The sequence below is a fragment of the Euwallacea similis genome, chromosome 9 (genome assembly GCF_039881205.1).
Source record: "Euwallacea similis isolate ESF13 chromosome 9, ESF131.1, whole genome shotgun sequence".
Taxonomy (NCBI): Eukaryota; Metazoa; Arthropoda; class Insecta; order Coleoptera; family Curculionidae; genus Euwallacea; species Euwallacea similis.
The window spans coordinates 3123650-3149242 of record NC_089617.1 but is presented as its reverse complement, the minus strand read 5'-3'; the positions used below and the strand labels follow the sequence as shown (position 1 = coordinate 3149242).

Below are 25593 nucleotides of genomic sequence, written 5' to 3'. Positions count from 1 at the left end.
GCCGGATGAATTATTGATGTTGTTTGGAGGCTTTTTTAAGGTCGTTAAGGTTTTTAGGGAGGTATAAAATTACTGTCTTCAACAGATGGGAAATACATGAAAAGGCCAATAAAGGCCCATCAAAGGGTCGGGTAATAAGTGCGTTTGACGGTCCAAGATGAAGGAAAGACGTTCCAGACATCTGCGGACCATCTCCGGTTGCTCAATTCAATTAACTCACCACTCAGAAACAATAATCTTGTTATCTGGAAATTACTTCCCTCTGTAGATATTTCTTACGTCATTCATTTCCCCGGAGGATGTGAAGCATATTTCATATATTTTTTACACTTTATTTTATGTCTATGTGACTGTTTTGATTATGAGAATTTTGTTAACGAACTGTGTTGTTAAATGTGTTGTTGTTCAGTGTTTTACTAATTAATTCTCGATGGTGCTTGTGACTAATAGAGCGCATTTAAATCAGTTGAGGCAAATGTGTTAGATAATGGTAAGAAAAGACGAAGTCAGAAGTTAAAAATTATAGTTTTCACTTAATCACCTGCTTAGCCGATTTAACCAACGTTGTACTTCTTATTGTCTCCATACATATATTACTATCCTAACTTCGGACATCCTATATATGGACAACTGTATTTTGACTATTCGGGCTGAAGTAGAAAACGTCTTGATGGAAGATGAAGATTGATGGATGATGGAAGATGAACAGGCTATAGACGAAATTAGGAAGGACATGCAACTTTAAAGAAACACATAACAGATAAGTTTGGCAGTAACGACGCGATTCTGCCATAGATTGAGACATCAGTTGCCGTATTCCACAACATAATGGAATAAATTTGCTTTCTATAAAAAGTTGATGAAGGTCCTGGTAAATGCAAATGAAGATGAACCAAAATCTACAAAAAGTAGAATACCCGATTGCGGGTAAATATGAAAGAAAAGCATGAAAACCTTCAAAATGTCCCTTTCCTGAGACGGAGGGAGTAAAGAGGTGAAATGTAGTCAATTTAGTGAAAAAAAAACAAATAAAATACATAAATACATACAAATAATAACACATCGTATCAAGTCGTCGTAATAAGTCGTAGCTTGAAAGATGTTGTTAAAGTGTAGATTTTAACAAGATCGTGGAGACCGGAAAATCATAAAGTGATGGGCTTTTAATGCGGTGATGTGAAGTTGAGATGGCTGTGATGCACAAATCAGTGCGATTTTGACAAATTTGGAGTGTAAGGATTTTACAAGGACAGGACATCATGCGGGTTGCCGTTGTTTCAATTCTGATGTTAGAAACATCAGAATTTGAAAAAAGCGAAGAATTTGTAATATTTTAGGCAACAATTTGTAGCGCTGTAACTGTGTCTAAAGGTCTTCCAAAAGAAATGAAACGCCAAGTAACTGCTTCAAAATCTGTATTAAAAAGAATATTCAGGGATGATCTGAGGTGAATTGAGTAGAATAATTCTTCAATAAATACCGATACTTCAGGTCCGACTTGATAAGAACTGCCACCATCACCAAATGATTGTTAGTAATAATCAAGAATCGATGATACATCAGATAAGGCCAAACGGCTTTTCACGCTACATCTGAAGAGTAGCTAATAGCAGGCGAAGGGTCTAAAATATAATATACTGGTTCTAAAGAGGGGGACTGAGTATGACCGTACAGACCATGGAAAAAAAAGAAAAATGTCTGAAACTGCTTGCAGCATGAGGGGGACTGTATACACACATATCCACAGTATGACGAAGAGTGAATATTTTTATCTATTAAAGATACTCAGCTATTTTCCAACAATACGAAAACGAAGCAAGATATCGACTTGATTTTTGGTAGATTGAGGAGATTAAGATACGTTGAGGCTTTTTTTCATTCAAGTTATTTTAATATTAATTTTAAGTTACTTAAAAGTTAATTTGAAAGTTAAACCAAGTTAATTTAACTCAAGTTAGTGAATGGATCAACTCTTCGCAGTTATTTTACGAATTATTCCTGATGTTTCATAAAATTTGCTTTTGACAAAATATATGTCGGAACTCTGAATATGTAGCAGTATCTTCAGCGAAATCTCTCTTGTTTTATCGTATATTCAGATGTGTTTCTCCGGCAGTGCTTACTGGAATTTCCTAAGAACCGGATCTAACTCTGAGAGACATTAGACTCCACAGTAAACACTGATGTTCTTTTCGTAACTGCCGAAGTTCTTAGACAACAAACCATTACGGGAACAAGCTAATCCGGGTTGAAATCTCGCCATGAATAAATTACTCCGGTCGTCGTTTCCCTCGGAGCAGTCTTGCGAATTAACCGAGGGGCACTTGAGGGCGGCAGCAACGTCTTCGGGGAGCACTTTCCGGGGCTCCTTACAACCACCCGCTGATATCGGCTAATTGCTCGCCCTCGGCCCTCAAATATGCTTCAAACTGAGCAGGTTGATGGGCTGCTTTGCGACCCTTAAAGATCGTTTCCATGATGGGGAATTTATCTGCTCTATGTTTGGATATAACGTAATAGTTGATGTTTTTCTTTTCAATCAAATCTTGAAGTAGTGTGGATTATTGATGCAATGGGTGCACATGCTGTTCCTACAACATTGTACTAGTTAAGAAGTTTAAATTAGTTTTACAAGTCTTTATACCTAGAGCACAATAAACCGCTATTCCGGAACTCCCTATACTTTACTGGTACGAATTCCGAGACTTCAGAGTTGCAAGTTCGCAACTCGAAAGCTCCTGTAAGCTCCCTTGTTTTAACGTAAAGCAAACAAAGCTCGGGAGGTGTCTTCTTGCCTCTAACTTTAGAGCCGTCTTACAGGGAAGCCCGGGCTTTGCGCTTTTTCATATACCGGGTCTTCCCCGAAGGAGAGGGATTTGTGTTGTCGACGGACTTTGTGCAACTTTCCGACAAACTCGAAGTTTCTCCAGGATCAACTGTATAACTCTACCTGCCTGATGGAAACTTTGATATTAATAGGCTTCGCAAACTTTTGGGCTTTTTGCAGATGAAATAAGTATATCTTAAAATTTGTATGCAAGTGATGGACTTCAAAACTGTGAAGTTACCGGAAATCTTGGTTCTTAGTACATTAATAAAGACAATTAAACTAACTTTGTTATTTAGATTTTTTATCATTTATTGAGAGAATTATACCCTTAGAGTTTGTCACATATTCTTTTATGATACATCCAGTATATATTGACAGTTAGACATATTCTTTGCAGATATAATCATAACAACGACAATGGCACAGAGCCAAAAATTTACTTTTTTTCTTACTAAAATTTATGCAAATCCATTAAATTCTGATGAACTACTTTAATTGAAATTCGAAGAAAATGGTAAAAAGTGGCCAATTTTTTATATTTATCCTTAATTCATTAAGGCATTTATGGAGCTGCCAAACCGGGATAAAATATTTTTCTTAATTTAAAAAGTTATGACACACACTTTATATGTTACTTATTCGAGAGATTTCTGAAATAATACGTCACAAATGAAGGGATCCCTTAAAGGTTTGCAATATATGGTCACCAAATAAAGAATATTTATTTTTCACTAGTATATTTTTAAGATATTAAAAAAGAATCTATTAAGAGAATTCTGAAAGCACATTCTAAAGCAAAATATGTTATTAACATCCTAGTAAAGATAAATTATTGACAATATTAAGGGCTTTATTTACAGCGTAATAAAGGGCGATAACTGTAGTAATAACCACGATCTTACTCTTTAGCATAACGCGTTTACATATTTTGTACAGTAATCTATTGGTTGCGGTTATATCAAAATACAACAACCTAGAGTTTTTCGAAATTTTCTCTTTTATAATTAGGATTTTAATCGTTCTTCGTACATAAACACTATTTCATTGTAAAAAAATACTTTTTTTCAAAACCTCCCTCTTTGAATTATACTAGCACCCTCTAGCCTAGTTTTCTTATCTTAACTAGATGGTATTGCTTTGAACGTAGCATCTGGCATCCTTTCCTTGATGCGAGAATTCTGAAATAATCTTTTATGACACCCCATAAGATTTTCCCTTCCCCATCGACGCCGGAAAGATAATAATCGCAAACCAAATAATTCTGGACCGAATACTCGACATTCAATCCGAATAACTTTCTTGAAGTATGTAGTTTCCAGAAGGGCCAGTTTATCGGCGCGTAAAATCCCCGCCATAAATCCTTGGCAGTTTCCATGCTTATTATCTGATGAATCATATGTAAGGGGTCCCTTAAAAGCGCGTTAGGATCAATAGGAGAAAAGACAGTTGGCGAAGGGCGAGTTGCACCCCATCCTGCCCTTTGAAGATGATGTTGCAATCGGGGTCGTTTATTAAGATGGTGGAGCCGTTTTGTGTCCAGGAGCCGAAATAATTTGATTTTAGCAGAGCTCCGATGTCTTTTAGATAATTAATGGTGTCGATTAGAATTTTAGGCACATTTTGGTGTTTAAAGTGACACTTAGTGTTTCAGCAACCTCAAATTGCAAAATTTGCTTTACCGGCTGAAACTACCGGTTGAAAGGCTATTAAGGTTTTGTTAAAAGTTTAAAAATTTAAATATATAACACTTATGTATAGTTTTTGACTCGAAAAAGACCAAAATAATATACTTTCTGCAAAAGAACTCGTATCTCTAACGTTTTCGAGATATCTTCAATTAAGTGATTTTTTGCATTTTCCATGTTTTGTAACACATAGAATAAAAGAAAAAAAGCAAATTTGTTGCATAATACTCTTGCATAACACATGTATCATACAATATCGGCAAACAATTTAATTTGTTTGTGTGCGTCATTGACCTGGATTCTAGCCATCTTCTCGTGTGCAGTACGGATATTGCAACTCGGCCATCATCTTTAGCTTAGCGCAAAGATCTTGGATAACAGTTCAAGTGTTTGCAAAACCGTCAGTTTTGACTCATGTTTTTTGCATGAGGAAAATTCACAGATCTTTCCGAAACAATTTCCAAAATTTCTGCTTTTTGTGAATTTAAATCGCATTGTAACAAACACTTTTTTAGGGCCTTATTTTGAACAGAAAAATAACAAAATTAATTAATATTTCGAAAGCTGCTGGAGATAAATATAGGAATTATTAAGCAGACTATAGAATTATTAATCATCCTAAGGGAATAACGACTTTAAAAATGAAATAATATACAGGGTGTCCCATTTAATATATCGGAATTACTACTTTTCTTGGGTAAATTAAATTCACTTTTCGTCTAATATCTAAGTTTTAATCGCCAGCTCTGGTAAAAAGACAATTACAGGGAGGTTTAACATAAGCCTTCAAACAAATTGCATTATTAGCACAACACTTTGGTTAGAATGCCGCCAACGATCTATTCCTATCTCAATTAGAATCTGTTTTTTTTTGTTAAGAAAACCTGATCTCAATGTATTTATTTCGATTTTTTGTATGAAGAAGTCATGTAAGGCGTTGGAAATTAACGAAATTTGCTGTAGCGCATTCACACTTGAAGTAAATAGCATAAAATTACAGACCTAACAAATTCAACAAGAGAAAAATAATGCGGTGCTCGTATTTTCCTCCCTTGGATACTTAGAACACTTTTAGTCGGTAAAACCACGTCATTTAGTGACCTGGTCAATGTATGGTTGATGTATAAAAAACCTGTTTCAGGGGAAAGACATCACCCATTATATGCGAAAAAACATAATAACTATACACTAAATCAAAAGAAGCAAAAACATGGATAATGTTGTGGAAAATTTGCAGAAAAAATATTGGGATACTTAAAAGAAAAATTAAGATTAGCGACCAGAAATAGAATTTGCGGTTGGTGGCATTCTACTCCAATGCGGGGGTGGAATCAATTGATGTGTGATAGTTTATTTAAACTGATTCATACTTTATTGTGGTTCTGACTAACCAGAGAGAAAAAAAACAATGAAATAATCAAATTATTTTCACTAATATTATTAAAATTTTGCAGGATTAACACAGGGAGATTTATAAGTGCAAATATGTGAAAAACAGAATTCAAGCTTCAATTTGTGACAAATTTCTTTTTGTGTTTTGTAAAAATTTAAAAAAACTTCAGTATCAATTTTCAAATTTATCAAATTTATATTTAGAATTCAGTCATTGAACGTAATGCTCATGCACACATCCGAATCCAAATGAGCAAATTAAAATTTTGACATTGACAACATTTAGAGCATTTTAAAGTTTCGATAAAATTTTGAAGGCAAAATTTCAAATAAAAAGTTCTTACTTTCTAACCAACATTCTAAATTTACTCAAACCTTCGCCCTCTCTGGCACAATATTCTAACTTAACACGACAATCAATAGGTCATTTGCGTACAGATTTCTAAGCGAAGAAAACTTAGAGATTTCTATGCAAATACGAATTTGATCCACTCACCCTTTGTTTTTACTCTTTCGAAATCGTTCTGTTAATAAATTTCCACTATAAGAAAAAAATTATATGGAATTTTTTAAACCACAAACCCCTGCATCCATCTCTCAAGACGGTGCATTAGAAACTGATTCCCCTCGCACGAACAAAATATAGAACTTCAACGGTTTTTTTCAAAACCAGTTTTTCTATTATTATCGTTTATATTCCAGACAATAGTTGGATAGTGGTCATCTCGCATAACTGGTCCACGGATGCTGAACATCTGCTCATTCCGCGAGATCTTCCGCGCGTTCTCTAAAGCACGCTGCGTTTGTTGTTTTCAGCTGCGTTGGAAACTGGTTTCTATTGTATAAGTTGGTGTGAAAATTAGAAAATAATGTATTACGTTTAACGGAATCTAAAACAGATATAGGTTTTGTTTTCACAAAGGGAAAAAGGAATAAAATTAGACTTACTACCGCGGCGATATTCAATTCATAGCCGAAGCGAGGCGTGAAGTAAGCTAAGGCAGGAAATTTATGTTTTTGCCGAATAAAAGACTTTTTCAAATAATTTTTTTCTAGTTTCATTTGATTTTCGTATATTTCCCAAAATCTGAAATTTTGTACTTTTACTTACTAGGCAGTAATAAACTTTTACCGCCGCTTATCTATAAAATTTGGAGTGAATGAAAAAAAATTATGCTTGGATTTTGTAACATTCGAAGTTAAGGATGTATCGTTATAATAATGAAAGTTTAATTTTTTTTATAGTGATGCACCGATGATGGGTGGATACCTAAATACCACTGCCAAAACTACACCTTGTAACTGTAATTTAATCTGGTAAGTACCAATATTATCGTTGATTAGTATGTGAAAAGTTTCATTCATGTTAGGGTGTAAAGTACACGTATGCGTAAGTCATTTGTTGTCACTAGGACTTTGCAATCTGAGATTTTCAGGAAAAGTTCTATTTAGCACAAACTGTATCTGTTACAACGTCAACAAATGGCTTTTTGGGATTTACCATTCTCATTACAAGAAATTGTAATTGAGGGTAAAGGGATTATAACTTTATGACCTTGAGGGAGACGGGGGAGGCAGGTGTCTACCCCTCGTCCCATGCCCATGGAGACCGCCCTTGTGCTTTTGTGTGTACTTTTTTTCTAATCTTGACATATTTCGTAATCGCTAAAACATGGGATTTCATTTCACTATTCATTCATCTCCTAGTGACTAAAAATTCTATATCTACTGTTGATTGTAGTACAGAATCAGATGATCACTTTGTTACCTCGTATATGTGCCGGAATTCTATGCTACTGTCGCAGAAATCTGATCATTAAACAATACACTATCCTTTCTAATTGATTAAATGAATAGCTACTTGAGAGTATTTTGCAACAATTTCAAGAACAAAACCTCTGTGTGTTGTTATATTATTATGAACAGCGCAAAACCCCAATGGGACGACGCTGTGCGAAAACGCTAGAGTCGGCCGGTGTGAAATGCGGGTATGTAGTGCATCCTATGATTTATAGTGAGCAAACAAACCGCTCGCGAAGTTTGGAGATTATTGTTTCTAAATCAGAGACACGGAGTAGAATTGAACATAAAGGGTATCTAAAAAGTATGGAATGAGTTTTGACTCTTGGCAATTTAATTTCCTCTCAGGCTTAGTTGTAACATCGAAAATAAGCCTTCAAAATTGAATGCCATTTGATTAAGTTCACTGCTACAGCCAATTTTTTAATTTTTAGCAGGTACATACATATGTATATGCATTCATAAGGAAATTTAAATTAATCGTTTTGTTTAATAATAATTGCTCAAAGTTAAAAAATATTTTCATATTTAAAAACAGATTAAATAAAATTTACAGTGAGAATGTATGAGCCTCATATATCAGAAAAGTTGATTTGCTCTAAATAAAGAAGAGGTAAAAAAATCGGAAGAATGCTGGCAATGGGTTAAAATTGGAAAAGGAATTAATTATTAAATTGCTACTCACTAAAAAGTTACGACTAAATTTAAACGAGTTTAAATAATTTTTTATACACACGGACCGCTCTATTTTTGTTCGCCCAACGTTAAGCTCTCAAGAAATTAGCGAAAAAATTCAGCTAATTCTCTTTATACGGAATTGATCAAAATGTATTAACTGGAAAAAAATTTAAGAATGTAAAAATCAGCGTTTTTGGTAATTAGACGGTATATTAATAAATTTTAGAAAACAGGAGTATCCGCGCCATAATGACTTTATTAAAAAATGAATTTATTGCTATTGATTAATTATGTACTTTTAAAATTAAATATATATGGGACAATATACATCTTTTGAACCAAAATTTAAGGGTCACGAAACGATAAAAAAATATATAGGGTGACTCATTTAAAATAAAAAGTTGTTTTTATATACAACTCAGATGATTTATTTCTCAAAGCTGACTGTCCTATTAAGTGCTGGCGGTTTGCGAGGAAGTGCCACATGCTTTAAAATTGCTTCTGTTCCAAGGTGCAGCACTCTCCTATATTAGCGGGTTGAGAAAAATTTAGGAGTAACGTAACCAGCATAGTATTTCATTATTTCCATTGGCTTTGTAAATATTGACATGTCGATTGAAATTTTGTGTACAGACAATGTAAATAGGGAATATTCAGCTACTTATTATGTGGACGATCAAATGAATATGTGGTATTATTGGACTACATAATGGTATTTCGGTAGCCTTTGCGAATATATTCCCCAAACTATTAGCCCTAGGAAGAAAATTTAATTAACTCCTAATCAACCCTCATCACCTACCAGCTACGCCACTGGCAACCATTTATTACCGCCAATCTACTTGGGTCAGGTCCATAAAGAATTGCCAGCGGGCAAACGCTGTACTTCGTCTTCGCTCTCTACATACAGAGTGCCTCTTTCTCGCCGGGAAACTTTCCCGTTCCCCAGCGATTAGTTCGGCGGGAAGCCATATTAGAGGCGGAGCCGGAAACTTCCCCTTCCAGACCAGTTCTTAACGGCTCTATCCCCTCTATTTCGGGCATTTTTCGAGCAGCTGGCGCTACCCTACGAGCGGCGGAGAAAAAACGAACGAACGCAGAGAAAGGTTGGGAAGTTTTAAGGCGGGAAGTTTTTACCATTGAAGTGGTGTTGAAGTTTTGTCTACTGGGACATAGATGGAGCGGCTTGTTTAGAAAAAGCGTTATTTTTAAAGCAGATTTTTTAAAAGTAATTTAGATTCGAGGACAGAAAAATAAAAAATATTGAATATTCCACTTCAATGGGTAAAAAAAAGATGCATAATTGGTTAAATGAGAAAAGAGGTGCATAATTTAATGGATATAAAATTTTTAATTACCAATTCAGTTATAACATTAATTTACTTTTTAATCATATGGTTTATTAATATTTAATTATTTTTGTTGTAGATCTGCAAGTACGCGGCATAAATTGAGTCAATTTAAATTTATTCCTGTTTATTCTGATTTCTTTATCACATAGCAATGTATGAAACGCATTAGGCACCAGTATTTTTTGTAACTTGTGTTATATTGCGAGACATGGCTTCGCTCGCTCCACAGAATCCCGCTCGTTATACAAAATTACACATTTTTAACGGCTTTTTTTGTGAAACCAATAGGGCCACAGTTTGTCCCTCTAAGTGTCTTAGATCACAATTTTTTATGTAACTGTAGTTAAATTTTGATTTTCTGTTGATATTTTGAAATTTCAGTCTTTTTTAATACTTTTTTAGTGAAGTTTTTTGCTAATCATGTATTTCAGCTCCACTGTTCTCCGTAACATACGGGTCGTTCCAATTGTGATTGAACACCCCGTCTTTTAGTTAACTTAATTGTATACTGATACTCGTAAAATAAAAAATAAAAATGGAGAAAAGAATAATTCGGTAAAAAACAAAAGAGCTACAATATACAATTTATATTTTTTTAATGGAACACTTGATATATTGTTACAAAAACCAGATGATCAGTGTGCGATTTTCCTATATCTAGAGATAAACCACTGCTGCACATACTTATATATTTTCCCCAAAACTTAGTAAAATTGCACAACTTGCAAAAACAATCCTGGTGATTTCCAAAGAGTTCGGAAGTTATTTAGTAGAAGATTCGACTTATGTATCCTCGCTGGTGGTAGTCGTTCGAAACCATTTTGTCATCGGAGTAGTGGTAGCGGAGTATAAGGTGTCATAGTGAAAAGACCTAATACATGTGAAAATGTTAAAATCATTATTTAAATGGATCGCGTATTTAATAAAGTTTATTTACTCTTACAAAGCTCGATAAGTCTTACCTATCGTCAAATTCACGAAGAGCGTTAAATTTTGGGGTCAGCAAGGGGATAAGAGAGTAAAGAACTTTTCTTGCATGACGAAAACCAGATCAACCCAGCACTCCGATCAAAATTGAGTAACTGCTTGAGCTGATCAAGAGGTAAGAGGTGCAACGACAAAAGGAAAAGCATGAAGAAGAGGAGCGAAGATAATTAGAGAAAAGAAGAGTGAGAAAAACGGTATCTGGAAGAAGAAAAGATTCGGCTATATGAAAGGATAGCACTTTGAAAAACACTAGCTGTTAATTGGAAGCAAATACTGGATTACATCAACAGCTGAATAGGCGATTAAAACAGCTAAAGAGCCAAATCGAGACTCTGATGGAAGAACTCAGGCCAATTCGAGAGGAATCTAGAAAACTAGAGGAGCAAATCCGGAAGAAACCGTCGAAGCAAAGCGACGGAAACAAATTGCATTCAGCATCAGAAATTTTGTAAGTTCTAAAGGTTTTTGGCAAATCATTGTACTGAATCCCAAAAAGCCACTGAGTTAGTTATGGCACTTAGTTTTATGTAATGAGTGCGATTTTGCGGGACGAGCGAAGCGAGGTCCCGCAATACTTGGTTTAATGAGTTTCGTTTATGACTTTCTCTAATTTTGCTGTGTGTTGAAGAAATCACAAAGGAACCTCCATCTTGCTTTTTTGATGAATTTCTGATGGAAAAAATGAATAAAATTTAAATTTATTCAAATTGCGTTCCGAATCTGCAGACCATTTCAAATTTGATGATTTAAGAGTTATCTCAATTATTATTGAATTTCATACAGTTTGGGCACTCCTGTGCTCGGTTTTTGTGAAAGGATTATTGATAGTGATGGAAAAGTCGTTGCTATGCGATACAGTGTATTTTTAAACATTCTACATTTTTTAATCTCCTCTGTATTTCATTTATTCAACAAAATATTGAGAACTTAAAAACGGATTTTGATAAAGTTTTTTTGTATCTTTTACATTGAGCTTTGACGTTAATTGAACGTAATCTCTGTTCTCAATACTCGAGGAGATAGGTGAATTCATTACTTCCAAGTCGAAAAGCTGATGCTTCACATAATGACCCATAAAAGCAATGGCCAAACCTGAGGGTGGTCAGCAATGAGCCATTATCAGATACCGTAAGGACGAGATTCGCTCGGCTCCTAAGAGTGTAATGAGCCGAAGGGGGCGAAATTAAGCAAAAGTCGGGGTGGAAGTGGGCAACGGACGAAAGACGTGATCAATAATCTGCCCTGCTTCTCGTCTTGTCTTTCTTGTTATGCGAGGCACAAGATTCCCTCCCTTGTCCCCAGGCTGCAAAACAAACACGTAGTTGGTTGCATCATTTGAGGAGTCACATTCAGAGTTGCCGGCAGCAAATGAAGAAAGTTTCTGGATCGATAATGCACCATATTGCTTCTAGACAAAAGACTTGCGGTTTACTAATAATCGCTCAACTAAAAGTTCAAATCGGACAAAGACGAGGCAATCAGAAATTTCCCGTTGATTTCGTGCCCTCTCTGCAATTGACAGCATCGTATAAGTTGCAACTTAAAGCCCTTATCCTGGAAGGATAATTCGGCCGAGATCGATACATACCAGACCAGGGAGTATCGCCAAAAATAAACCTGAAAACAAAGGCCACTTGCTGAGAATTACGAGAATGAGCATGTGAGAAATGAAGTGTATAAGAATGCTCATCGTCAGTTCCGCGCTGACGCGTCGCAAATGACCCGAGAGCGACATAAAGGCGTCCGAAGCGACACAACGGCCGCTTTTGCAAATTCAACTACGGACTAACAAAAAGAACTTTTACGGGCCCTTCCCCACTTCTGAAAGTCGAGGCTCCGTTTAGTGCTCGGTTTAGCCCAAGCTGTCCCGGTCTGGATCTGGATGAATCGATAAGGATTTTTCACCTGATTGATGCACGATGATGAGTCAATGCCTCAGAATGATTTCAAAATTTGAAGTAGAAAAAACAGTTTTGCAAATAAATGTAAATTGAAGGTGGATAGAAGAAAGCGAGATGACAGCTTTACGAAAGATTAGATCCACAAAAGAAGTTAGGAAAGATAGAGAGGCCTTAGTGGTGTTCGGCATCCGGCTTGATAGCAATATAATTTTTTTTCCATTTTAAAAAAATTCTATTTCAGACTAATACCTCACGCACCAGTAGAGATAGAATTGCACATTATTCTCAATTAAAATTACTTAAGAACAACATTCGCTCTTTGCCAAGGGCTCGGACGAAAAACTTTTCTTGGCGTTTTGATGACGCGGGAATTAGAAAAAACTAAAAGACTAAGAAGTATGAAAGATGTAAAATGTATGAAACCATCTGAAATTCCTCTTCTTAATCGTTGATCATTACCAGTTTTTTCGGCATGAGTAATATCATTCCAAAATGTTGATTATTGGTAGCTGGGTATAAATTTTTTACATAAAATTTCAATTTCTTTGCCGGTATTTTCTTTTGATGTGTCCAAGTTTGACTTTTTGCTCAAGAATATTCATGTTTACTCAAGAAGGGGTCATGCGTCTATTTTTGTTGAGCAAAACATATGCGCTTTCTTTGATTTTATGCTACTTTGGGAATAGTTCCTTGGCAACGACGCAAACATAGTTCCATTTAATTATGTGATAATTATTAAATCATGCTGGCATATATTTGACCAACAAAGTTCTCTGCTTTTAATGTAGTTTTGGTGTGGTTCTGGATCAATAAGGCTCACACTTCGCTCGAAACTGTCCTCAGACTGATATTTACTGCCAAATACATAAACACATCTGTAAAAATTGGAGGAAGTTATGCTGACTACAAAGTTGGCAAACTGTAATGTGAAGAGTTCTTAAAAAAAAAATCGAAGCACGAACTTGTGATTAGGCCATCAATGGAGGAAACCTGCATGTTTGGGCAATCTACGCAATAGGGCTATAGCCTGACTAATCCAGATGAAAAATAAGTCTTGTCTAACACGTATTTCAGTATTTGATATGTACCAACATTTAATGTGCATAATGATCTGTCATCGCATAGTCATGTAACAATTAAAAAGCAGCCCTAATAATTTAAAATAAATAAATTGTTACGAACAAAAGTATTCAAGAGTTGTGTGAAGAATAACACTTTTCTTTAAATTTTCAATTATTGACAGCTTTCTTCTTATAATGTTGTATGAAGATGAAGAGATATGTTATATTCTAGCCCTGCGTGGTTTCCATCTGGCTATTCTAGTTCTATCAGTTTATATTCCCATTTCAGCAAAACTCACCCTTACAACTAATTGACAGTTGTTTATAGAATTTGAAATGATTGAAAAATGTAACTAGAATGAAATAGAGAACTGTAGAGGAAAGTAAGGAGATAATGGACTTTTTACCTTTCATCACAGTCATTAGGAAAAGCCTTTCTGAAGATTTCAGGGGTCTCACCAATAACAGAGGCAAAGCTGCAAGAAGGTTGGACCAAATTAATTGTTTTATGGCACAGGAAGATTTATTGCCGTAATAACGGAGGCAGTTTATATTTTGTGGTACTCTATACCTGTATGTATTGGATATGAAAGGACTTAAATAAGGGGAAGGGATGAGTATTGGTCTTTAGGGTCGGGCGTATTTTTATGGTTTTATTATCTTTTTTGCCAGATATTTCAGAGGTAACTTATGTTCTCCCAATTTTGTTCGTGTCTTTAGTACTCGACATGTTATGCTTATTTTATGTTATATCGTGCTATAATCATCTTTACTTCTTCAATATCATAAAATCTTTAAAGTAAATAAACGAATATCACAAAAGACTATCTATATGTACTACATGTAGTTATTTAAAGTGCCTGCAGTGTCTATTGCATATGTAGAGTGAATCTCAAAAATATTCGGACGTACTCTTTTTAAAGATTTTACAAGTTCTAATTAAATATATTAGTTATTATTTTATTTTTTTATATCGAAAATGTCTTCATCAAACGTTTATTTAGGAGTCTGCATAAAAAAACACGAATTCTTAATAGTTTATTTTCCAATTCGAAGAAAAAGTCCACACTAAATGCGTCACAAAAATATTCAAATGATATGCACAGCAAAATGATTCATAGTAGAAAAATTTGTTTATTAGGTATTTGTTATGGCAGTTTTTGCTTGCTGAATGTGATGAAATGAAAATGAAACACCGTAGAGTAGAACTGGAAATAATATCCATCATGGATCGGATGCCAAACAAAAGTAATGTTAGTTTTGATAAAAGGCAATTAGTGATATTTTATTACGAAAAAGGTAAATCCTGTAAAAACATTGGGAAAATGCTCCAATTAAGTAAGAGCACAGTTGGAGACATAGTCCAACGTTACAAAAATGAAGATAGAATACTTCCAAAGAAACAAACAGGTCGTCCAATATTGTTAAATGAGAAGGATAACCGCTTCATAATGAGAACCATTAAGAAAAACCCCAAGTTAGTGCTGTAAAGATGAAAAGCTTATTACAAAATTGTTCTAATAAAATAATACTGAAACCATTCGTCGGTGTATTAGAAGCCATGGATATCACGGCAGTGTATCCAGGAAAAACCCATGGCTTAGTACTAAAAATGTAAAAATACGATTAAATTTTGATAAATAATTTACTTCCATAATAATTGGAATTGTTATTTTCTGTGATAAGTGAAAATTTAATATTTTTGGCTCAGATAGACTTCAAATGGAATAGAGGAAAAAAAATGGATGGAAAATTGAAAAAATAACATCTTTGTCCAACGGTGAATTATGCAAGAGGTTTGGTTTAGGGGTGTGTATCATCAGTTGAAGTCGGTGAATTAGTTCTTATTGAAGAAATTATGGAGCAAAATGCGTTTCTATTTAAATATTCTAAGACAAAATCTAAGGAAAAGCGCGGAAAACATGGACATATTAAATTCGTTTAATCTATACCAAGACGATGATCCAAAACATAGCGCCCATATTATATCGCAAATAGCTGTTGTATAATTGTCCGAAAGTCCTTCTCAATCTTCATACCTTAATTCAAGAGAAAATGTATGGCATTGTTTGAAACAACAATTTAGGAAACATGAAATAACATTGAAAACAGTATTGAGGTTGAGGAAAAATGGAATAAATTGAAATTAAATTATTTAAGAAAAATTATATACTCTATGCCTAAACATTTGAAAAGTGTAGTTGAAGTAAAAGAGGATTATACAAAATACTAATTTCATAAATTATATGGTTATTTATCTTTAAATTAATTATATATGTATAGTAGTTATTTATTAGTTATTATCTTCTGAATATTTTTGTGAAACGTTTATTCTTCTCTGGATTTTCTTCAAATTGGAAAATAAGCTATTAATTAATATTCTGTGTTCTTTTTTTATGCAGACCCCTAAATAAATGATTGATGAAAAAGATATTTTTGATGCAAAAAAAAAAAAAATTAGAACTTGTAAAATTTTTAAAAAAGGTGCGTCCAAATATTTTTACGATTCACTGTATAATAAAATATCACAAGTTGAAAAAAAAAGTAACCCTCTCTTATCGATAAATAACATCTTTGCTTCTACTATATCTCTATTTAGTACTACCTAATAGCACCCAACCATCAGAAAGCAATTAAATAAATATTATCATTATAGATAGTACCACATCGAATCAGGATATTCTAACTTGAGGAAGGAAATGCTCGCTTATTAACAAAAATGACACTTCTGCTTTTCTACCTTTCTATCTAGTACTACTACCTAATAGCATCTATCAAAAAGGAGACAAATAATTATAGATCGTGGTAATTCCGAATCGAATTAGGATATCATAAGTTGGGAGAGAAAATAACCCTCGCTTGTCGACAAATAACATCTCTGCTTCTACTACCTTTCTATCTGGTACTACCTAATAGCGTCCATTAGAAAGGCGCTAAGTAATTATGTATCATTCATTATAGTACTACATCGAATTAGATTAAATAGGAATTAGGAGAAAAGGCCCTCGTTTATCGATAAATAACACCTTTGCTTTCACTTCTTCCTAGTAGGCAGCAATTAAAAATGCATTAGGATAATGTTAGATCATATTAGGATAACATAGGTGGGAGAAAAAAATTTGTCACCCGTCGTACCTTACCAAATTATACCTAAAGAAGGAGGCCCCTAGACTGTAGAGAAATTTTGAAATCAAATCACTGGATTCGTGATTCTTTTAAAGAAGTTTATTATTTCCGTTATTTTCTGAGTCATTTGTCGATTTTTTTTAACAGAATCGGACGATATATAAAAAAATATGAAATTTTGGTGTAAATGTTTTTTATGTCGGTCATAATAAATACGAATAAAATGTAAATCGAATTAGTATACGAATCATAAGGCGTAGGAGTGACTGATTGGAAGGCAAACCCTTAATTGGGTCCCCTCTGAACTGGCTCTTCACTAATGACGCATAAAACACCGCTTGCCACCACTAACCCATTTTTCTACATCTTAAAACCAAGGGAAATCTACCCCTCGCCCTTTCCGACCGTAGTGGGTCCGTTTGCCCGATTATTGAAAAGTTTCCGCTCTGCCGCCCCACAGGCACTCACATGACCGCATCCTTAGGAATCCACCCATCCACCCGTTTCTGCCCTCGTTTCAAGACTATGCAGATTACTCGGTGCTTTGTGGACCCACTCGCATGCATGGTCAACTTCTTTCGCTTCAAGAATAAACAATGTTTCCAAGTTACTGTGTATAGCGGGTTTTGATGTCGAGACGGGTTGTGCAGCTCTGGAATAAGAAAGTTTTTCGTATTAGAGTTAGGGCCGCCTGTCAGGAAAGTAGCTATTTCAAGCTTGAATAGAGAATTGGGAATTTAGACGGGTTTCATTCGTGTCTTACTTTATGGGACATCAGGACAAATTTTATTGTATTTTTATATAAAAAACTAAGTACTTCTCTGCTTAAAGTAATTTTGCAAAGATGAGGACATGGAGGAGTGAATGCAGGTTAATGAAAAAAAGGTGCAGATTTAACGACTTAGGTAGTGGGAAAGGAGCATTGTTCCTGGGATTGTTGTAAAAAATACACAGTGTAAGTTTCTGGAGCTCAACCATGAGGACCTTGTTAACCATAAAAGATACGAGGTCGGTTGAATTTTGGCAAACTTACAGTAGGATGTAGAAGGAGAAAAGTTGCGATAATGAAGTGTCAATCACTTTCAGTTACTTCACTAAAGAAGCTGAGGAAAAATAAAAACGTTGTTCCAGAATTTCACTTTTTTCAAATACCTCCGACAGTTATCGGAACTTTTTAAATTTTAAAATGACACATTTTTGAACTTTAAATTGCAAAACTTTGCCCCAATTTAACCGACTTCGCATAATTTTTTTTCTCGACACGACGGCTGTCGATGGAGGTATTAATGACAGGGTTAGATATGAAATAGAGATGTTATTTATTGCAGTTAGGTATTCCACTTGCAGATTTCTTTAAAATTTCGGAATGAACCCGTGGTGTGCCATAAGAAACCCATTAGGTGGAAAGAGGTCCTCATTCTGGCCTATAAAATATTTAAGTTCATTTTATGGTAATAAAGCTGTAATACACGTATCTGGTTAAAACCCCAAAACATAAACACCGGCCTTAACTTAATGTCTTGAAACAATGGGGCTGCGAATAGTTAAACTAGATTATAGCCGGCCAGCACTTTAGTCCTACGTCAAAATAATTTATGACTCGGACAGGATTTTTGTTACTCGGGTTTCGGGTATACATAACGCTAATATCCGTGCTGTTCAGAGTGAATAATGATCGCCGTGTTTTGTCTTACCCCCACGCCATCTGCTGCCCGACCGATAACTTTCGAACGAAACGTCTTTTTACGTTCTGAGAACATTTTCTTGCATCGATCCCCGAAGAACTGTTCCCATTGGCGCTAAGGCGGAGTTACACCCCTCCAGACGTCTTCCCCTTCTTCCAGGTCGAATTCCTGGATCCACGAATTGATTCTCCTACAGATATTTCATTCATACTTGAGGATTTTACGGGATTTTTAAGCGTGGAGAGGCACGTGGTTTTAAAATGGGATTTTATACGATTGCGCGAGGATCGCGTGCCAGAAACCTGTTGTGTCTGGATCAAAAAACTGGGTCGTCCAACGAATACGCGCCAAGAAAACGCGTGGGGCATTAGCGTACATGCAGTTTTCCGTAAATTAACAAAATAATAATGACTAAATTAATTATTTTGATTTTGATTCCAATTAAGATTTTCTCCTTGAAATCGGAGTCGCTTTTTTTAGTGTTAATGAAAATGTGTGTTATGGATCACTGACATTTCTGTGTTAATTATTGTATCTTTAAACATACCACACGTAGATTATCCGAAATACTACATTTAAAGCTCACGTCGAATAATTCTTTGCTCAGGAAAGTGTCAATTTTACAGACACTTGTTCAAGGTACTTTGCATCTTACGAACCTTTTCTAGCGACAAAATGTTCGGATAATCTACGGAGTGCCTTACAACGAATCGTGGGTGATCCATCAGTCGCCTAATTAAAAGAAATGACAATGACAATTATTTTTCAAGTGTACTTTACACATTGTACTTACATATTTAAGAAATTTACGAAAGATTTGAAAGCGAAGCTGGTACCAGGCCCGCAATATTGTGTTTTCATGTAGAATGTCCTAGAAATAATGATCCAAATGACTGTTGGGTGCTAGAGGATAAAAAATAATAGAGCGATTTAGCTAAAGTCATGCAAAAGTTGCTTGTGTCAATTTTACAGGCTGTTAAAATACTTTTTTATTCAGTAAATTGGGAGTAAATTTCTCAGTGTTTGATATGCAGACTTGACATTAATTGTTCGGGGGGAAGGATTACCATCAATTTATTTAAAATATCGGTTTCAAGCAATCTAGCAACAAAAAATCCGTATTTCTACTATTCCTGATCAATTAAGACTCAACATCAAAACTTTTATTCAGGACATGAAAACATACGGAATTGGGGTTATTGGAACTCGTTTTGTGTTATTTTTTAGTTTATGGAATTTTTGATAGTAGAAATCACCATAATTTAATTTCGATTCTTTCCATCACCAAATTGTTAAGAGAACAAATCCAAATTACAAAAAATACAAAATTATATCAACACTGAAGGTAACAACTCACCCTCATCCAGATACATGTGTTAATTGCAATTTTCCGAATTATACAAACTAATCCCGGGATAATATCTTAGGAAGCATAATCACCAGCTTCCCATCCCAATTGATGAAGTGTTTGCGGTCGTTTCCTGAATTGCATGTTTGATCCAGTTAGTGGAGTTAATGGAAACGTAATGATTGGTTCGAGTGTCTAGGTACGATTTCATCGAAGTTTCTGGATTCTAAATTACTATACTAATTTTCTTCTGGGTGCAGAGTCATGGGCGTAGGAACGCTGAGTTAATCTTTGATTTAAGAATCAGAGCTAGTTTGAGGTTTTGTTGGCTGAAACTGAAGCGTTTTTCAAGTAATTATAATTGTCGGCATGCCCGAAAAGAAGTGGTTCACATGAAAGAAAGTTTGATAGTGTTTATAATGACTGTCGCTTAATATACTGAAACTTATTCCATCCAGACCCAAAGTTGCAAATCGCCGATGCCGAGCCAAAGTTTATACACGTATAATGTCTATGTGAAAAGAGGCAATCTAAACTACAGGCATAAGCGAGTTTTAGACCGGCTCACTGTATTTACAACTGCTTCATTAAGTCTGTGTCATAAAGTTTAAGATTAGTGTTTTGGTCCGAGTTTCGGGCTGGGTTTTATTGTCAAATCGTCCGGCCATTCTGCAGCTGACCATGTTTTGTTGACACTTTCTCGACTAGAAACTACTCTTTGGACTCCCATTTATTACTTGTCACGCAAAGTTTGCAGCCAGAAAATTCAAAATTTGTTTTGAGACAGTTTTTCCTAACAATATTACCACTCAAAACTGACTCCTGCAAACGTACACGACGATGGATAATTCAGTTATTACGAATGCACTTTAAATTAGTCGCTTTTCAGGGAAACTCCTGCATTAATCTCGTCTTTTATATCACAGGACAAATTGCGTCATTAGGGAGAGCTTTAATTAGATATCTGAGACTGCCAAGAGCGCGCCTCCCCAATCAAGAGATCAGTGTGAGAACTGTGTGCTTTACTCCAGGATTAATATCACGAATTTCGAGGAAGGTGTTTTCCAATAGATCAAAAAATACTATAGTAATGAAATGACTTAAGAAATCACCAATGATCATTTTGCATTGCGATCTTGGAACACCCTGGATCTAACTAGAAATATAAGTGCCAGTTTCGAAACATTCACTCACAATGTCTACTCATAAGTAATATTTTGATAGACAATTTTCATAAGTCGTTAATTACTCCAAAGGTTTTATTACCACATTTGATCGCAGAATGTTTCCTGGAAACTGAGTGGAATGTGGATGATAACAATTACTAACTGGAACCAATGTGTTACTTCCTAGAGTGTTTTCAAAGGCCAGTTCGTTACTTTTTAGAACTTAAGGTATAGGAAGATTTAATTCGTTCCATTTTTGTTTGTAAGTTCTGACATGGCTCAGACCTCCGCAATTTCCCTCCTCCTCCTCTCGAACTATTACAATTTGAAACTTCTCAGAGTGAACAATCAATACAAAACTGAGATTTTGACAGAGTTTCCAACGTTTGGCCTCCAGTTGCCAGTCCGGAACTTTCCAGAGGGTAACCTGGACCGGATTGATACATGCGGGCCTTGTAAGCCGACAGTGCCGGTGTTGGACAAGAGTTACTCCTTTCTGGTTATTAATGAAGGCTGCAAACTCCTTTAATTAATTTTCCACTGTTATCCCCGGCATATTAATCAATATTCCCGGTTTTGGACCGGACTCTCAAGTTTCTGGGTTTCGGCTGGTTGTACTTATTCGGTATACGGGGTGTAACTATTCGGAAGACTTCCACAGACATACGCTGATGCAGAGTTAATGCAAATTATCTCAAGTTATGTTGAGGAAAAATGGCTTTTAGATACCCATTTGAAAGGTTGAGAGACATCCCAGAAATAAATTCATTTATGCAATGGGGGATGTTAATTGAAACTGACTTTAATACATTTCAGGAAGATATAGTTTAGTTTCATAGCTCCAGCTCAAATGAAGCCGAAGATAAGGAGGGTATTTTAAATTCTGAAGTAACTTAAACAAAAACGCAAAAAGAGTTTGTGATCTAATCAGACCAATCAAATCCAACTAGAAATTAATACCTTGAATTGTACTGACTCAATCCTGAATTAATCCGAAAAACTGTTGAACTTCCTACATTAAATCTTCCGAGGGATTTTTTTTTCAGTATTGACACGACTTAAGTGCTCTCTGAGTAACACCAACGATTCAATTTTAACCTGTGAAACTGTTAATTTAAACAGACTTTAACAAGCTTTAGGCGATTTTTTGGTACTTCACACCGCACCCTGCACAAAGTCAAACTTTCTAAAGGTCAGTTTAAGTCTACCACTAAATTGAAGATAAAGAATAGAACGAAGAACGTGAACTAACAACGATAATTTAATCCGAGTTCACCTTAAAATGAATTCAACATACAACAGGCTTAATATTGAAGCTACTAATTGATGGAAATTTGGGTTAAGTTTAATATTAAAAACCAGGTACTTTATGGCCACCATAATAATAATAACAATTTTAGTAAAGAACCTGATATAATCTGAAATATCATGAAAAAGGACATTTTAATCCGAACTGATCTTAAAATTCTGAAAATTAAGAATTCGATTGAAGGTCTTTGACTTAAGAGGATAAGCGATAATCTGAATTTTACTATAGGTAGAATTTTCAAGCTATTCACAACCATTTCAAGGTTAAGACTGATTTTTTAAATACAATGATGAAGACACAAACAAGATTAAACCTGTTCCTTAGAACAAAATAAGAATTTGAATGTGATTAAACGTGAACTTCGAATATGAACGTGAGTTACAAAATTTTAATCCAACCTGTAGTTATTTAAACGAACTTTAGATAAAACTGTGAAGGTACTAACCCTTTTAAGGGCATGTCAGGTTAAAAGCGAAGGTTAAAACAAGACGAAAATTTTAGAGTATGACTGGATTAAACCTGAGTTAACACCACAAACGAGAGTTTAATACTTCATTAAAATTAAAATTTTAATTAAAATATTTTATATTAATCTAAAAAAATCTTTAAACGAAATTGTGAAGGTATTTATGAATAGAAATAGACCAAACGAAGATGCAAATTTGAATAAACAACCTGAACTCATACCAGAGATTTTAATGCGAATTGGCGTAACTTTCAACTGGCTTTAGATATGATTGTGATGTTACTAAATCTCTTAGGGTCAGGTTATCAAGAGGTAATAGAGAGGTTTTCTGAGGTGACGTTGATTTGAACTGACTTTGGATAAAATTGTGTAAACTCTTTGTTATTGATATACAGGGAGCTAAATGAAAGTTTCTAAACTGAATGATAGATATGTTTTGGGGAAGGCACGGACAGGACAGTGGTTAAAGAAACATCGCGTTGCATATATACACTCAAATGAGAGTATATTATTGATGTATCTCAAATTTGAAGTAAATATCTGAAACATTAAGGACTTTGCCTTGTAGTTGGGGAAAGTCGTTTGTCAGAATTTTAGAATGTGTTTCACGGTCAGGGAAACTTATATTCAGGGTGATAGATACTGTAATAGTGTTTTATCGGAAATTGTAGTTATAATACACTCACTTCCACATGAAATGCACCACCCAGTAATAATAATAATTAAGTCTTGTAATTTTGGCAAAATAACGCTTCATAATAGAGTATCAAATGATCAGACTTTCAGTAAAAAAGAAAGAATGCTAGTGGTTTTTTTGTCATCGACCTATTAGATTTTTTATTCAATTGTAAATAAATAAAATAATATTTACATCGAAATATCAGTTTATTTTGTTGTTGAACTGTGAACAAGACATCTCAAAATGCCCCTAGTGAGACAGCGTCGAAATTTTTCCCACGTTTCGGATTTCGATAGAGGACGAATTATCGGCATGAAGGAGGGTGGACTTTCTTTTCGTGAGATTACCCGAAGAATGAATCGGAACCACACCACGATTGCGAGAATATGGTCTTCGTGGTCTGAAGAGAGGGTTCAGCGACATCGTCCAGCGGGACGCTCTCCCCGTAGCAGCAACGCACGTGAAGATCGACTTCTTAGACGGATGGCCATTGGTGATCGATTTCAAACAACAATGTCTGTTGCAGTAGATTGGATGGGAGCTCTAAATCGTCGGGTGTCGATGGCAACAATTTACAGAAGAATTTCGTCTTTTGGCCTGCATTCATACCGCCCAAATCTATGACTGCCGCTAACCGCCCAACACCAAGCTTCCAGATTGGCCTGGTATCAAGAACGAATTGATTGGAATCAAGAGTGGAACAATATCGTCTTCAGTGACGAGTCGCGATTTTGTTTATGGATCAATGATGGTCGTAGAAGAATCAGACGATACCGAGGTGAAAGAAGAAATTTGCAATTTTCTGAAAGGCGCCACACAGCTTTAACACCTAGTGTTATGGTCTGGGGTGCGATATGTGTTGGCCGAAGGTCTTCTCTTGTGTTCGTTCCAGGCACCCTAAACGCACGTCGCTACATTGACAATGTTCTGAGGCCAGTATTAGTACCTTTCATGCAAACTTTACCAAATGGCATTTTCCAACAGGATAATGCAAGGCCACATTGTGCGAACATTACTCGACGATACCTGGAAGAAGCACAATTGGAAATACTGCCTTGGCCTGCACGGTCACCGGACCTATCGCCCATCAAACATCTTTGGGATTTGATGAGTCGCCGTCTTCGAAATTTACCGAGGCCTCCAAATAATGTGGATGAGCTACGACATCATCTTGAGGTAGCATGGAATGAAATACCCCAGGAAGATATTAATCATTTGTTGTAAAGCATACCGCGAAGAGTACGTGCTTACATTGCCGTACGAGGCGATGTCACTTATTATTAATTTTTTCATTATCAAATGTAGTATCTTTTAACTGAAAGTCTGATCATTTGATACTCTATTATGAAGCATTATTTTGCCAAAATTACAAGACTTAATTATTATTATTACTGGGTGGTGCATTTCATGTGAAAGTGAGTGTAAATAGTTAAATGTAGAAATTGTATTGGGTGCTACGGTGAATAATTTAAAATTAAATGCATATATAAGAAGCGGCACACAAAAGTGTGGTAAACCGCACTTACGTTTTTAAATAAGTAATAACATAATTTGATTTTTATATTTTTATATACATATATTCTTATATTTTATACAAAGATCACATAAAGTTTATTCTATAATTATTATCTTAAGCAAATAATGAGAAAATGGCTGGATATATTATTTTACATTTCTAAATAATGGAGAATCTGTAGGGTACAGATTTTTCAATGTTCAGTATTGTGAATCTATGCCCTTTGACCAGTTTGAGACAAACTGAAAGAGGTTACATTTTAATATTGTGTTTCAAAAAGGTGCAGATTTTCCAAAATCGTGAAAATATTTTAATATTTTTTAAAATTGCTTCAATTTTAGGTTAAGCATGATAATCGAAACAAACCTTCGCCTTCAAAACTTTAATATTTTAATATCAGATTTATCCAGCTAAGAAAGCACTTTCGATTTACTTCTCTTCAGGAATTTTCAGAAACTCCAACGTAACTTCTCCACAATGGAACTAATTGCAATTTATAGTAGGAGCGGCATAAGAAATAATTAATACACGCTTAATGGAAAGGAATAAATCATCGGTCCGGTATTTGGGAATTACAATATCAAAGGGCTTCTATCTAGGATACGTAAGGGC

The 25593-nt window shown here is 35.1% G+C and overlaps 3 protein-coding genes across 3 annotated transcripts in view; 2 read left to right on the top strand and 1 right to left on the bottom strand.

Moving 5' to 3' along the window:
* The window catches only part of roh (reduction of Rh1), a 59864-nt gene extending 37328 nt beyond the window's left edge, over positions 1 to 22536 (bottom strand). The window contains exon 1 of the mRNA XM_066393593.1: positions 22533 to 22536. The gene's annotated coding sequence lies outside the window, so the exon portion shown is untranslated. The remainder of the gene's footprint in view (positions 1 to 22532) is intronic.
* The window catches only part of LOC136411134 (tRNA N(3)-methylcytidine methyltransferase METTL6), a 192083-nt gene that overhangs the window by 63524 nt on the left and 102966 nt on the right, over positions 1 to 25593 (top strand). The gene's annotated exons all lie outside the window — the stretch shown is intronic.
* Positions 1 to 25593, top strand: part of Rcd6 (Reduction in Cnn dots 6) — a 67508-nt gene that overhangs the window by 34253 nt on the left and 7662 nt on the right. The gene's annotated exons all lie outside the window — the stretch shown is intronic.